This window comes from Nymphaea colorata, chromosome 3 (assembly GCF_008831285.2).
Source record: "Nymphaea colorata isolate Beijing-Zhang1983 chromosome 3, ASM883128v2, whole genome shotgun sequence".
NCBI lineage: Eukaryota > Viridiplantae > Streptophyta > Magnoliopsida > Nymphaeales > Nymphaeaceae > Nymphaea > Nymphaea colorata.
The window spans coordinates 30,549,977-30,562,476 of NC_045140.1; positions in this window are offsets into that span (position 1 = coordinate 30,549,977).

The following is a 12,500-nucleotide window of genomic DNA, read 5'->3' on the forward strand; positions in this document are numbered from 1 at the left end:
TCAACTACCACAGGCCGATAGCGCTAAGCTTGTCTGCGCGAACCCTTTGTCGCCAGATGGGCATGAGAGACTTGGTAAGGGTGAGACTTGGCCACTGAGTGTAAGGGGCAGAGAGGCTTTACTAACTGTGAATGGTGCAGCTTGTAGCGCTAATAACGCCACACAAGGCCTAACGTCACACCAGGTAATCGTCGGAGGCATGCCACTGCCGGCCACAGGCGCAGCACAACTCCGGGGCACGGCCGAGCGCACAGCCGAGGGACATCGCCGACTACCGGGCATCGAGGACGCAGACGGGTGCCGCGCGCAGGAGAGCGTCGACGCTGGAGGTCACCTGGAGCATTGTGAGGTTGTAGCGAGCGAGGACGCTATCAGAGTGCACAGCGGAAACCTTAGAGAGGCTAACGAGCGGGCACCACCATCACCACTAGCAGCAGCAGCACTCGGGCGGGTGGCCGATCCTTGTTCCGAGGGTATCACGCACGGAGGTCATTCCAGCGAGGACAGCATTTTTCTTAGGGAGGCTAGCCGATGCAGTGAGCTGGAGTTGTCCGGGCCCAGCTGACCGACCTAGCCACACATGCCCAGTGGACCGAGACTGAGTTGGAGGAGTTTTCAGCCCCAAGCCGACCATTTCAGGCCGAGACGGAGTGATTACAGCATTACGGGTCAGTCGGAGCGGTTTTGACAGGATCCCGTCTTAGGACCCGATCCAAATCCAGCGTTTTTAGTAGGAACCGGTTTCATTTTTAGTTATGTTTCAGTTTTGTACCGACCCGGTTCGAGACATAGACCGAACCGAGTCATGCTACACTTTAAATAGTGTCTTTGTGAAGTTAACCCTAAGTTGTTAATGATTTTTGGACAAAGTTTCTAATAGAAACAGGTTTCTCTTCACCCGCGCGTTTCTTGCGCCTCCATCTTCTTCTTCCTCCCCATTTCTGTGTGAAACATCTGAGGTTCTTCTCCAGCCTCCTCAGATTCATCAATGGCGGATTGGCAACCCGACATTATCCCACACCCTCCGCTGGTTTTCTCTACTAGGAGGTGAAACGAAGCAAGCAGCCGGCGGGTTGTCTTCTTCATCGTCTACCCGAGCAGAAGCAAAGGTGAATGCCGTGCGGACTCCTCAGCCACAGGGGTGTCGAGAGGCGTCATCCACCATCCGGAAGGCATTCTCCAGCCTTCGCGCAATGCCTACACGGCGGTGTGAAGATCTGAGATGCATTTGATCGTCCGTTCAGCAGAAATACAGCTAAGTGTGTTTTTCCAGCGTCATTTCCTCTTGTAGTGACTGTAAATCGCCTCCCCAATTCGTTTGTATGCCGTGGGATCCTTCTGGAATCCGTGAGGATGATCTGAAGAAGGATCGAAGCGAAGGAGAATGGATTTGGGGGTCGTTTGGAGGATGATCGAGCCTCTTTTTGAGCATTCGGTTGAAACAGGCCTACCACAGCCAGTCTCAATCCGAGCTTAAATCGAAGGGCCAATCGGCCATAACTTTTGGGGTTTTGATACTGTTCGCTTCCCACCGAACCAAGCTTTCTATAGGAAGTGGAATCGCGTCAATCCGTTCAGTATTGAGTGAGTTACGAGCTTGAGAAGTCGGAGTAGGTTCTGTCACGCAATTCCGCCGACCAGTTCCTGTTTCCGGCGACATTTCCGGCGATCCAACCGTTGGATCTTCACGATTCCGGTGCCATTAGATTCCCAACATCCTGAGATCATCTCCACCAAATTTGACGTCGATCGGACTGTAGATGGCGTTTCTGGAGGCGACGGTCTGAATCTGGCGGGAATCGGCGGCGAGCATCCCTGTTTCTCCGCCACAGGCGGCTGTAACCCAATATTCGCTTAGAACATTGGGAATGCAGCATCACCGGGTGATCTATTGACTTTAGCTTGTTCCAAATTTAATTATCTGTCGATTGCAAGTGGTTTCATCTCTTGATTTGATCGCATTGAGGCGGAGTGGCGATTTGAAGACCTGTGGCTGTTCTTCTGCACGACGGCTCTTCCTGAAACAGGCGACAGAACTACAGCGACTTTGAGGGATCAACGACTGGGGTCTAGACAGCTCAGATTCAGCTCAAATTTGGAGCGTCTACTCCTTGGCTAGTGGTCTTGCTACAGTCCAAATTTCAGGATTTTTGGAGGTGTCTATGAATTGTTATGATTTTTCCATCGAAGACCTCTCCAGCAGTCCTGAAGCTGTTCTGCGCCTGATACATTTCTGAACGAAGGACAGAACGTGCGCGATTTTCAGAGCTCAACGACCTGGCCTTAAACTCGTCGGATTTGGCTCAAACTTGGAGCGTCCACTCCTGAGGATGTCTACTTGTTGCTGACCAAGTTTGGGGATTTTTGGAGACTCCTGTGATTTTATACGAATTTTAGACTGGAGGCCACTCTCTGCCAGCGCCTGAACCTGTCTTCTTCGTTTTCCAGAACAGAGGCCAAGCCTCGACGCTACCCCGATCTCGTTTTCTTCGATATTGGGGAAACGAGTATCTCTGGTGATTTCAGCTCCTTGAATCCCTTGTTTTCCTTTGATTATATCCTGGATTTGATCGTGCTTGCACTTGTTTTGGCGGAGCATACCCCTGCTGCAACGAGGATGGGCTGCAACCTGTTAGCATAGACTGCAACAGTCCGTGAGCCGCAACCTTGGAGTTGAAGGGTGCTCGTCGACACCAGTTCGACGCCTGCTTCCCCCTTAACAGCATACAAAGAGGGGTTTAGATCGCATCTTGTGAGGCATTTCATACTTTGGCTCTGTTGTTCGATTACTGTTTTGCTGTAACAGTAATCCGTGCTTCCCTTGTTGCTGAGGTGAACCGTGAGCCATCAAGCGACCGGTGAGTTGGGGTCGTGGAGCTTGCTGTCCAGCTTGGGCGAGGAGGCATTTGCTGAGTACCGAGGCTTAGTTTCTGGTTTTCCAGCCTCGGTGGATAGCTCGGACTAGCTCCGAGGAGGTTTGTACCCTGTCCCACTATAGCACGGGGAGGGTGTTCTTGCTTACAAACCCGCCTACACGGCGCGCGGCATAGTGAGGTCCTCGGAGGCTCGTTCAGCCGACGACACACCTCCTTGCGGCTTGGCCACCTAGGGGTTGAGGGTGTGGTTTGTGCGCTTAGGCATGTATGTTTTTGATGAATGCTTGGATGTGAATGTGGTTGAGTGAGGTGAGCGTTTAAGTTGTATCGTCGCGGTTGTATTAAGCCTTGAGCCCCTTAGCATTCTTGTAGTAGGATTGGCTATTTGGGTTCGGGAAACACTCTTGTAATTCTGTCCTAACTTGGGAAATTAAGCCGGGGTTGCTGTCCGGCAGGGAAAGAGTGTAAAGTCTTCTTAATACTTAGCCTATTCGGAGCCTGCCCCAAGAGATCTTGGGAAGGGAGTTCGGCATTCGGCAGCGAGCTTAGGCAGTCCTAGCCGGGTTCCCACCAGTTTGGTATCAGAGCACCTTGGGGCTGATTGAGCAGCTATGGCAAAGAAGAAGAACTCAAGAGTTGAGCAACAGGAAATGGAATTGGGCGTCGAAGATGCAGCCACCGAATCAGTTCATGAGGGCAGCGGAAGGAATGAATCAAACCGAGAAAAGTTCTCACGGATAGAAACCGAACTTGAGGAAATGAGAGTAAGAATGAGTCGGCAAGACCAGCCATCACGTGTGGAAGAGAGGTTGTCTCGCTTTGAGGAAGCTATGATTCGTATGACTGATAACTTCACGCAAATAAGTCACCAATTGGGTTTCTTAACCGGCCGAATGAATAAAATGGACCAATTGTCAGAAAGTATAGAAGGGCTAAATCAAAGAATGGACCGTATGGAAAGATCCGTTAATCATGGGCACAACCGAGAAGATAAGGGAAAAGGACCTTATGAAGAGCCTCACACATCATATCAAGCTCCCAAAGAGCATGCCGCATCGAGTTTTGGAGGGATTAAAATTGGAAAAGATAATCAAGTTCCACCCAAAACCAATGAAGCTCACATGGGAAATAAAAAGACCATGGGAGTTAACATGGCAACTTGTTCCAAACCACTGGTAGACAATGATTTTGAAGAAATTTCAGATGAAGATAGTGAGAGAATCGGACAAAGAAGTGAGAAAAAGAGGGGCCAAAGGAACATAGAACCCAGATCCAACATTCGGGTTGACTTTCCTAAGTTTGATGGCAAAAACGCCCAAGATTGGGTGATTAAAGCGGAGCAATACTTTGAGTGCCAAGAAGTTAGGGAAGACAAAAAAATTACAACGGCCATGATCTACTTTGAAGGGGCAGCTATGAGGTGGTATCGGTCGTACAAGAGGAAAAACCCGGTCATGGTATGGGAAACTTTTCAAATGCATTACTCGCTCGCTTTGGAGTCTCGTCATATACTAACTATCATGTGGAGCTCATCAACATGAAACAAATCACTACCGTGGAGGAGTTTCAAGGTCGATTTGAGGACATGTCATGTATGGTTGGAGATTGGCCCGAACCCGCACTCATAGGTGCATTCATGTCGGGATTGAGAGAGGATATTAGAATTGAGATGCTATCCGAGGAACATGTAGATTAGACAGTTGCTTTGCAAGGGCACGAGTTATGGAGGAAAAGCTCCTCAAACGGGCAGCGTATGAGAAATTCTCTAAGACCGGAGGATTCAACCAAAACAAAGGGAATTTCAACAGGCCTACTCCTAAACCACAGCCACAAGGGTTTCCAAAGAGGGATACACGTCCAGCCGTTAGGGACAATGTTCCGGTTCGTTACATCACCGCTAAGGAGAGGGATGAAAGGTTCAAAGCCGGGCTATGTGTGTCATGTGAGGAAAAGTGGTTCAAGGGACACAAATGTAAGAGGTTTCAGCTAATGGTGGTTGTAGAGGATGAGGACGAAGTTGAGGTTTCAATCCCAGTTGAGGAAGAGCAACCAGTAGAACAAGAGTGCCCAACGGAAATTGAGAAGGTGGATGGGGTTCTTCACTCCATGAGGGACCCAAACCGTCCTAAAGCAATGCGTGTTCTTGGAACCATTCAAGGGCACAGAGTCACAATCTTGCTAGATTCGGGAGCAACTCATAATTTTATGAGTTTAGAAACGGCCAAGGATAGCGGATGCACATTGGAAGATCAAGCACCACTCACGGTCTTGGTAGGAGATGGAACAAGGCTACCTTGCGTCCACATTTGCCGAAACATGGATATAACCGTGCAAGGGATCCCATACAAGATAGATGTCTTAGTTCTTCCGATAAAAGGGATGGACCTTGTTCTTGGTGTTGATTGGTTAGAGACACTTGGGGGAATCTACTGGGATTTCTCCAAAATGAAGATGAGATTTGAGAGGGAAGGAGGAGATCAAGTGACACTCGAAGGAATCCAGCCCAACTTGGAACCGAAGGCAGCCATCAAGGCTCTCGTAGCTCAACAGCCAGCCCTCTGGCTGATATCGTTAGCCACTGATGTACCTCCAAAAGGGACAGAGACCGAAGTCATTCCCAAGGAAGTTCAGCAAGTATTGGATGGTTTTGAAGATGTCTTTTCTGAACCTAAAGGGTTACCTCCTCCAAGATCATACGATCACAGGATCGTCCTATCAAACGGGGCAGAACCGGTAAATGTTAGGCCTTATCGTTATGGGTTTACACAGAAAACGGAGATAGAGAGATTGGTAAAAGAAATGATTGAAGGGGGAATCATTCGCCCGAGTAGCAGTCCCTTCTCCTCTCCTGTTTTGTTAGTCAAAAAGAAGGATGAAACTTGGAGATTTTGTGTTGATTATCGGGCACTTAACGAAGTCACGATTAAGGACCGCCACCCTATACCCGTCATTGACGAACTCCTTGATGAATTGGCGGGCGCTTCCATTTTCTCCAAGCTTGACTTAAGGGCTGGTTACCATCAGATACGCATGGATAAGCATGACGTACCCAAGACTGCATTTAGAACTCACGATGGGCATTATGAGTTCTTGGTCATGCCCTTCGGATTAACCAACGCCCCGGCTACATTCCAACGATGTATGAATGATATTTTCAGACCACATCTGAGGGATTTCATTCTAGTTTTCTTCGATGACATTCTGGTTTACAGTCGATCATTAGAGCACCACATTGTCCACTTAAGGAAGACACTACAAATTTTGAGGCAGAATGAACTCTTTGCAAAAGCTTCTAAGTGCAGTTTCGGTCAAGAATCAATCGGCTATTTGGGACACATAGTGTCCAAGGAAGGTGTTAGAGCTGATCCAGAAAAGCTCCATGCCATGGAGCAATGGCCTTTGCCAAAAGACCCGAGAGGAATGAGAGGATTTCTAGGTCTTACTGGTTACTATCGAAGGTTTATTCAAGGCTATGGATCTATAGCCTCCCCTTTGACGAAAATGTTGAAGAAAGGGGAGTTCACCTGGACGGATCACTCAAGGGAAGCATTCGTAAAGCTTAAGGCAGCAATGTTAGCCGCGCCCGTGCTAACCTTGCCAGATTTTTCACTTGATTTCGTGGTGGAGACGGACGCAAGCGACGTTGGTGTTGGGGCTGTCCTCAGCCAAAAGGGCCACCCAATAGCCTACATGTCCAAGGCTCTCACCCATAGGGCAAAGCCATTATCCACATATGAAAAGGAGTTATTTGCCATCGTGTTGGCCGTGGAGAAATGGAGGCCCTACCTCATCGGGCGCAAATTCATTGTGAGAACGGATCATAGTAGTTTAAGGTATATGCTCAAACAAAGGGTCTCAACGCCTACTCAACAAAGATGGCTCGCCAAGCTATTGGGTTACGATTTTACAATCGAATACAAGAAAGGAACCGAAAACTCGGCGGCTGATTCGTTATCGAGACTTGGAGAGCAATTTCTAACCTTGTCCGTTCTGGAAACCGATTTGTGGCAGCGATTGGTCATTGAGCAAGAGGCTGATGAAGGTTTGAGACTACTTAGAGCATCGGTTCAGCAGAATCCGGGATCAATCCCAAACCATGGCATGAAGGGGAACGTGCTTTACCGAAAGGGCAAAGCTGTGGTACCACGCGGTTCCTCCCTCAAAAAGGAGCTCCTATCACACTTTCATTGTTCAACCACCGCAGGTCACGAAGGCGTGGCCAAAACGCTTGCAAGGATCAAAACCCAATTTTGGTGGGAAGGTCTAAAAGGAGAAGTCAAAGAGTTTGTGAGGAGTTGTCAGATTTGCCAAAGGGAAAAGTATGAAGCAACCAAGCCACCCGGGCTGATGCACCCATTGCCAATACCTACAAAACCTTGGGCTGATGTATCAATGGATTTTATTGATGCAATGCCACGTTCGGAAGGAAAGGAAGCGGTGTTTGTAGTGGTGGACAGATTGACGAAATATGGGCATTTTGCCCCTCTTCCAAGACACTACAATGGGCCGTTGGTTGCCGGGATATACCAAGACTATGTCGGCAAACTTCATGGAATGCCGAGCACTATCGTTTGTGATAGGGATTCGATATTCCTTAGTGCGTTTTGGCGCGAGTATATGCGCATGGCTGGGACTTCATTGCATTTCAGTACAGCCCACCACCCGCAAACCGATGGGCAAAGCGAGGTGGTGAACAGGACACTAGAGACCTATCTGCGTTGTTTCGCGGGGGAACGACCGAACACTTGGGTTCGGTATCTTGCTTGGGCAGAATGGTCCTACAACACTAGTCTCCATTCCGGGACTAGTATCACTCCCTACGAGGCACTGTATGGGTGTCCTCCTCCACTCATTCCAAACTATGAAGTAGGGACAGCTCAAGATGATGAGGTGGACTGCACACTCCGTAATCGGGATGAGATCTTGACAGTTTTGAGGCAGCATATCGTAAGAGCCCAGAATCGAATGAAACAAACATATGATAAAGGCCGCAAAGATCGAGAGTTCAAGGTTGGGGACATGGCATGGTTGAAGAGGCTACCTATGCGACAAAAATCGTTGCTTGGACAGCCTTATTCCAAACTTTTACCCCGTTATTATGGGCCATTCCGGGTCTTGCAAAGAGTTGGCAAAGGAGCCTACAGGTTAGCACTACCACCCACCGCATTAGTCCATCCGGTCTTCCATGTAACTAGACTCAAGCCGCATTTTGGTCAGTTGCCAGAACTTATTGAACCTTTGCCAGATTTTCGGCCTAGACCGTATAGGATACTTCGTCACCGGCACCTGCAGAGAGAGGGGCGTCAGAGACATGAGGTTTTAGTTGAGTGGGACGGCCCAGATTCAGGTACATCATGGGAGCTATATGACAGGATTGTCCAGGATTTCCCAACTACTAGAGCTTGGGGACAAGCTCAGTCTCAGCGTGGTGGATCTGATACGGAACTCCCTAGGACTAGGCCGGGACTAGCCTTGATTGCTGCCGAATCCCATCAACTACCACAGGCCGATAGCGCTAAGCTTGTCTGCGCGAACCCTTTGTCGCCAGATGGGCATGAGAGACTTGGTAAGGGTGAGACTTGGCCACTGAGTGTAAGGGGCAGAGAGGCTTTACTAACTGTGAATGGTGCAGCTTGTAGCGCTAATAACGCCACACAAGGCCTAACGTCACACCAGGTAATCGTCGGAGGCATGCCACTGCCGGCCACAGGCGCAGCACAACTCCGGGGCACGGCCGAGCGCACAGCCGAGGGACATCGCCGACTACCGGGCATCGAGGACGCAGACGGGTGCCGCGCGCAGGAGAGCGTCGACGCTGGAGGTCACCTGGAGCATTGTGAGGTTGTAGCGAGCGAGGACGCTATCAGAGTGCACAGCGGAAACCTTAGAGAGGCTAACGAGCGGGCACCACCATCACCACTAGCAGCAGCAGCACTCGGGCGGGTGGCCGATCCTTGTTCCGAGGGTATCACGCACGGAGGTCATTCCAGCGAGGACAGCATTTTTCTTAGGGAGGCTAGCCGATGCAGTGAGCTGGAGTTGTCCGGGCCCAGCTGACCGACCTAGCCACACATGCCCAGTGGACCGAGACTGAGTTGGAGGAGTTTTCAGCCCCAAGCCGACCATTTCAGGCCGAGACGGAGTGATTACAGCATTACGGGTCAGTCGGAGCGGTTTTGACAGGATCCCGTCTTAGGACCCGATCCAAATCCAGCGTTTTTAGTAGGAACCGGTTTCATTTTTAGTTATGTTTCAGTTTTGTACCGACCCGGTTCGAGACATAGACCGAACCGAGTCATGCTACACTTTAAATAGTGTCTTTGTGAAGTTAACCCTAAGTTGTTAATGATTTTTGGACAAAGTTTCTAATAGAAACAGGTTTCTCTTCACCCGCGCGTTTCTTGCGCCTCCATCTTCTTCTTCCTCCCATTTCTGTGTGAACATCTGAGGTTCTTCTCCAGCCTCCTCAGATTCATCAATGGCGGATTGGCAACCCGACATTATCCCACACCCTCCGCTGGTTTTCTCTACTAGGAGGTGAAACGAAGCAAGCAGCCGGCGGGTTGTCTTCTTCATCGTCTACCCGAGCAGAAGCAAAGGTGAATGCCGTGCGGACTCCTCAGCCACAGGGGTGTCGAGAGGCGTCATCCACCATCCGGAAGGCATTCTCCAGCCTTCGCGCAATGCCTACACGGCGGTGTGAAGATCTGAGATGCATTTGATCGTCCGTTCAGCAGAAATACAGCTAAGTGTGTTTTTCCAGCGTCATTTCCTCTTGTAGTGACTGTAAATCGCCTCCCCAATTCGTTTGTATGCCGTGGGATCCTTCTGGAATCCGTGAGGATGATCTGAAGAAGGATCGAAGCGAAGGAGGATGGGTTTGGGGGTCGTTTGGAGGATGATCGAGCCTCTTTTTGAGCATTCGGTTGAAACAGGCCTACCACAGCCAGTCTCAATCCGAGCTTAAATCGAAGGGTCAATCGGCCATAACTTTTGGGGTTTTGATACTGTTCGCTTCCCACCGAACCAAGCTTTCTATAGGAAGTGGAATCGCGTCAATCCGTTCAGTATTGAGTGAGTTACGAGCTTGAGAAGTCGGAGTAGGTTCTGTCACGCAGTTCCGCCGACCAGTTCCTGTTTCCGGCGACATTTCCGGCGATCCAACCGTTGGATCTTCACGATTCCGGTGCCATTAGATTCCCAACATCCCTGAGATCATCTCCACCAATTTGACGTCGATCGGACTGTAGATGGCGTTTCTGGAGGCGACGGTCTGAATCTGGCGGGAATCGGCGGCGAGCATCCCTGTTTCTCCGCCACAGGCGGCTGTAACCCAATATTCGCTTAGAACATTGGGAATGCAGCATCACCGGGTGATCTATTGACTTTAGCTTGTTCCAAATTTAATTATCTGTCGATTGCAAGTGGTTTCATCTCTTGATTTGATCGCATTGAGGCGGAGTGGCGATTTGAAGACCTGTGGCTGTTCTTCTGCACGACGGCTCTTCCTGAAACAGGCGACAGAACTACAGCGACTTTGAGGGATCAACGACTGGGGTCTAGACAGCTCAGATTCAGCTCAAATTTGGAGCGTCTACTCCTTGGCTAGTGGTCTTGCTACAGTCCAAATTTCAGGATTTTTGGAGGTGTCTATGAATTGTTATGATTTTTCCATCGAAGACCTCTCCAGCAGTCCTGAAGCTGTTCTGCGCCTGATACATTTCTGAACGAAGGACAGAACGTGCGCGATTTTCAGAGCTCAACGACCTGGCCTTAAACTCGTCGGATTTGGCTCAAACTTGGAGCGTCCACTCCTGAGGATGTCTACTTGTTGCTGACCAAGTTTGGGGATTTTTGGAGACTCCTGTGATTTTATACGAATTTTAGACTGGAGGCCACTCTCTGCCAGCGCCTGAACCTGTCTTCTTCGTTTTCCAGAACAGAGGCCAAGCCTCGACGCTACCCCGATCTCGTTTTCTTCGATATTGGGGAAACGAGTATCTCTGGTGATTTCAGCTCCTTGAATCCCTTGTTTTCCTTTGATTATATCCTGGATTTGATCGTGCTTGCACTTGTTTTGGCGGAGCATACCCCTGCTGCAACGAGGATGGGCTGCAACCTGTTAGCATAGACTGCAACAGTCCGTGAGCCGCAACCTTGGAGTTGAAGGGTGCTCGTCGACACCAGTTCGACGCCTGCTTCCCCCTTAACAGAATACAAAGAGGGGTTTAGATCGCATCTTGTGAGGCATTTCATACTTTGGCTCTGTTGTTCGATTACTGTTTTGCTGTAACAGTAATCCGTGCTTCCCTTGTTGCTGAGGTGAACCGTGAGCCATCAAGCGACCGGTGAGTTGGGGTCGTGGAGCTTGCTGTCCAGCTTGGGCGAGGAGGCATTTGCTGAGTACCGAGGCTTAGTTTCTGGTTTTCCAGCCTCGGTGGATAGCTCGGACTAGCTCCGAGGAGGTTTGTACCCTGTCCCACTATAGCACGGGGAGGGTGTTCTTGCTTACAAACCCGCCTACACGGCGCGCGGCATAGTGAGGTCCTCGGAGGCTCGTTCAGCCGACGACACACCTCCTTGCGGCTTGGCCACCTAGGGGTTGAGGGTGTGGTTTGTGCGCTTAGGCATGTATGTTTTTGATGAATGCTTGGATGTGAATGTGGTTGAGTGAGGTGAGCGTTTAAGTTGTATCGTCGCGGTTGTATTAAGCCTTGAGCCCCTTAGCATTCTTGTAGTAGGATTGGCTATTTGGGTTCGGGAAACACTCTTGTAATTCTGTCCTAACTTGGGAAATTAAGCCGGGGTTGCTGTCCGGCAGGGAAAGAGTGTAAAGTCTTCTTAATACTTAGCCTATTCGGAGCCTGCCCCAAGAGATCTTGGGAAGGGAGTTCGGCATTCGGCAGCGAGCTTAGGCAGTCCTAGCCGGGTTCCCACCAGTACCTGATCCGGTCCCAAAGGACACCGCAGGCGCTGTCGGGGAACAGCGAGCACTGCAGGCCGAGGGCCAGGCAGGGAAGGACACGTTGCATAGCACCTGCCAAACAAAGGCCTTGACAGCAGTCGGAGGCCGAGAAGAAGGCAGTCGCACCGCGTGGACTACAAATGGCCCAGGCAAAACCGGACGCAGGAGAAGCTGAAAAGACAGCTACGGAAGCACGCGGAACCAAGAAAAAATGGCCGCTCGCAGTGAAGAAAGGGCACACGAGGGACGGCAGCAAGGTCGAAGGGTGTCAAGTCCGTCGATCCGAGCTGGTGGTTAACCTATAGGTGATTTGGGCGATGGCTCCCCCATAAAAAGGGCCAACGCGAAAATCACTTGGTCTACCATAAATATTAAATATTTTTGAAGTATCAAGCGAATTCGCTTTCTGTATCCCTACTGTTCCCGACGCTGTCCGCGAGCAGCGGAAGACCGGGCACAGGAGGGACTACAGCAGCCGATTGATGCAAATGATCTCCCATACATGTGATTTGGGCGACGGCTCCCGGGTGAAAGGGGCTAACGCGAAAATCACTTGGTCTACCATAAGTATTTTTGAAGTACGAATCCGCCTTGTGTATCCCTAGTGTTCCGAGCACTTTCCGCAAGCAGCGGAAGACCGGGCACAAGAGGGACTACAG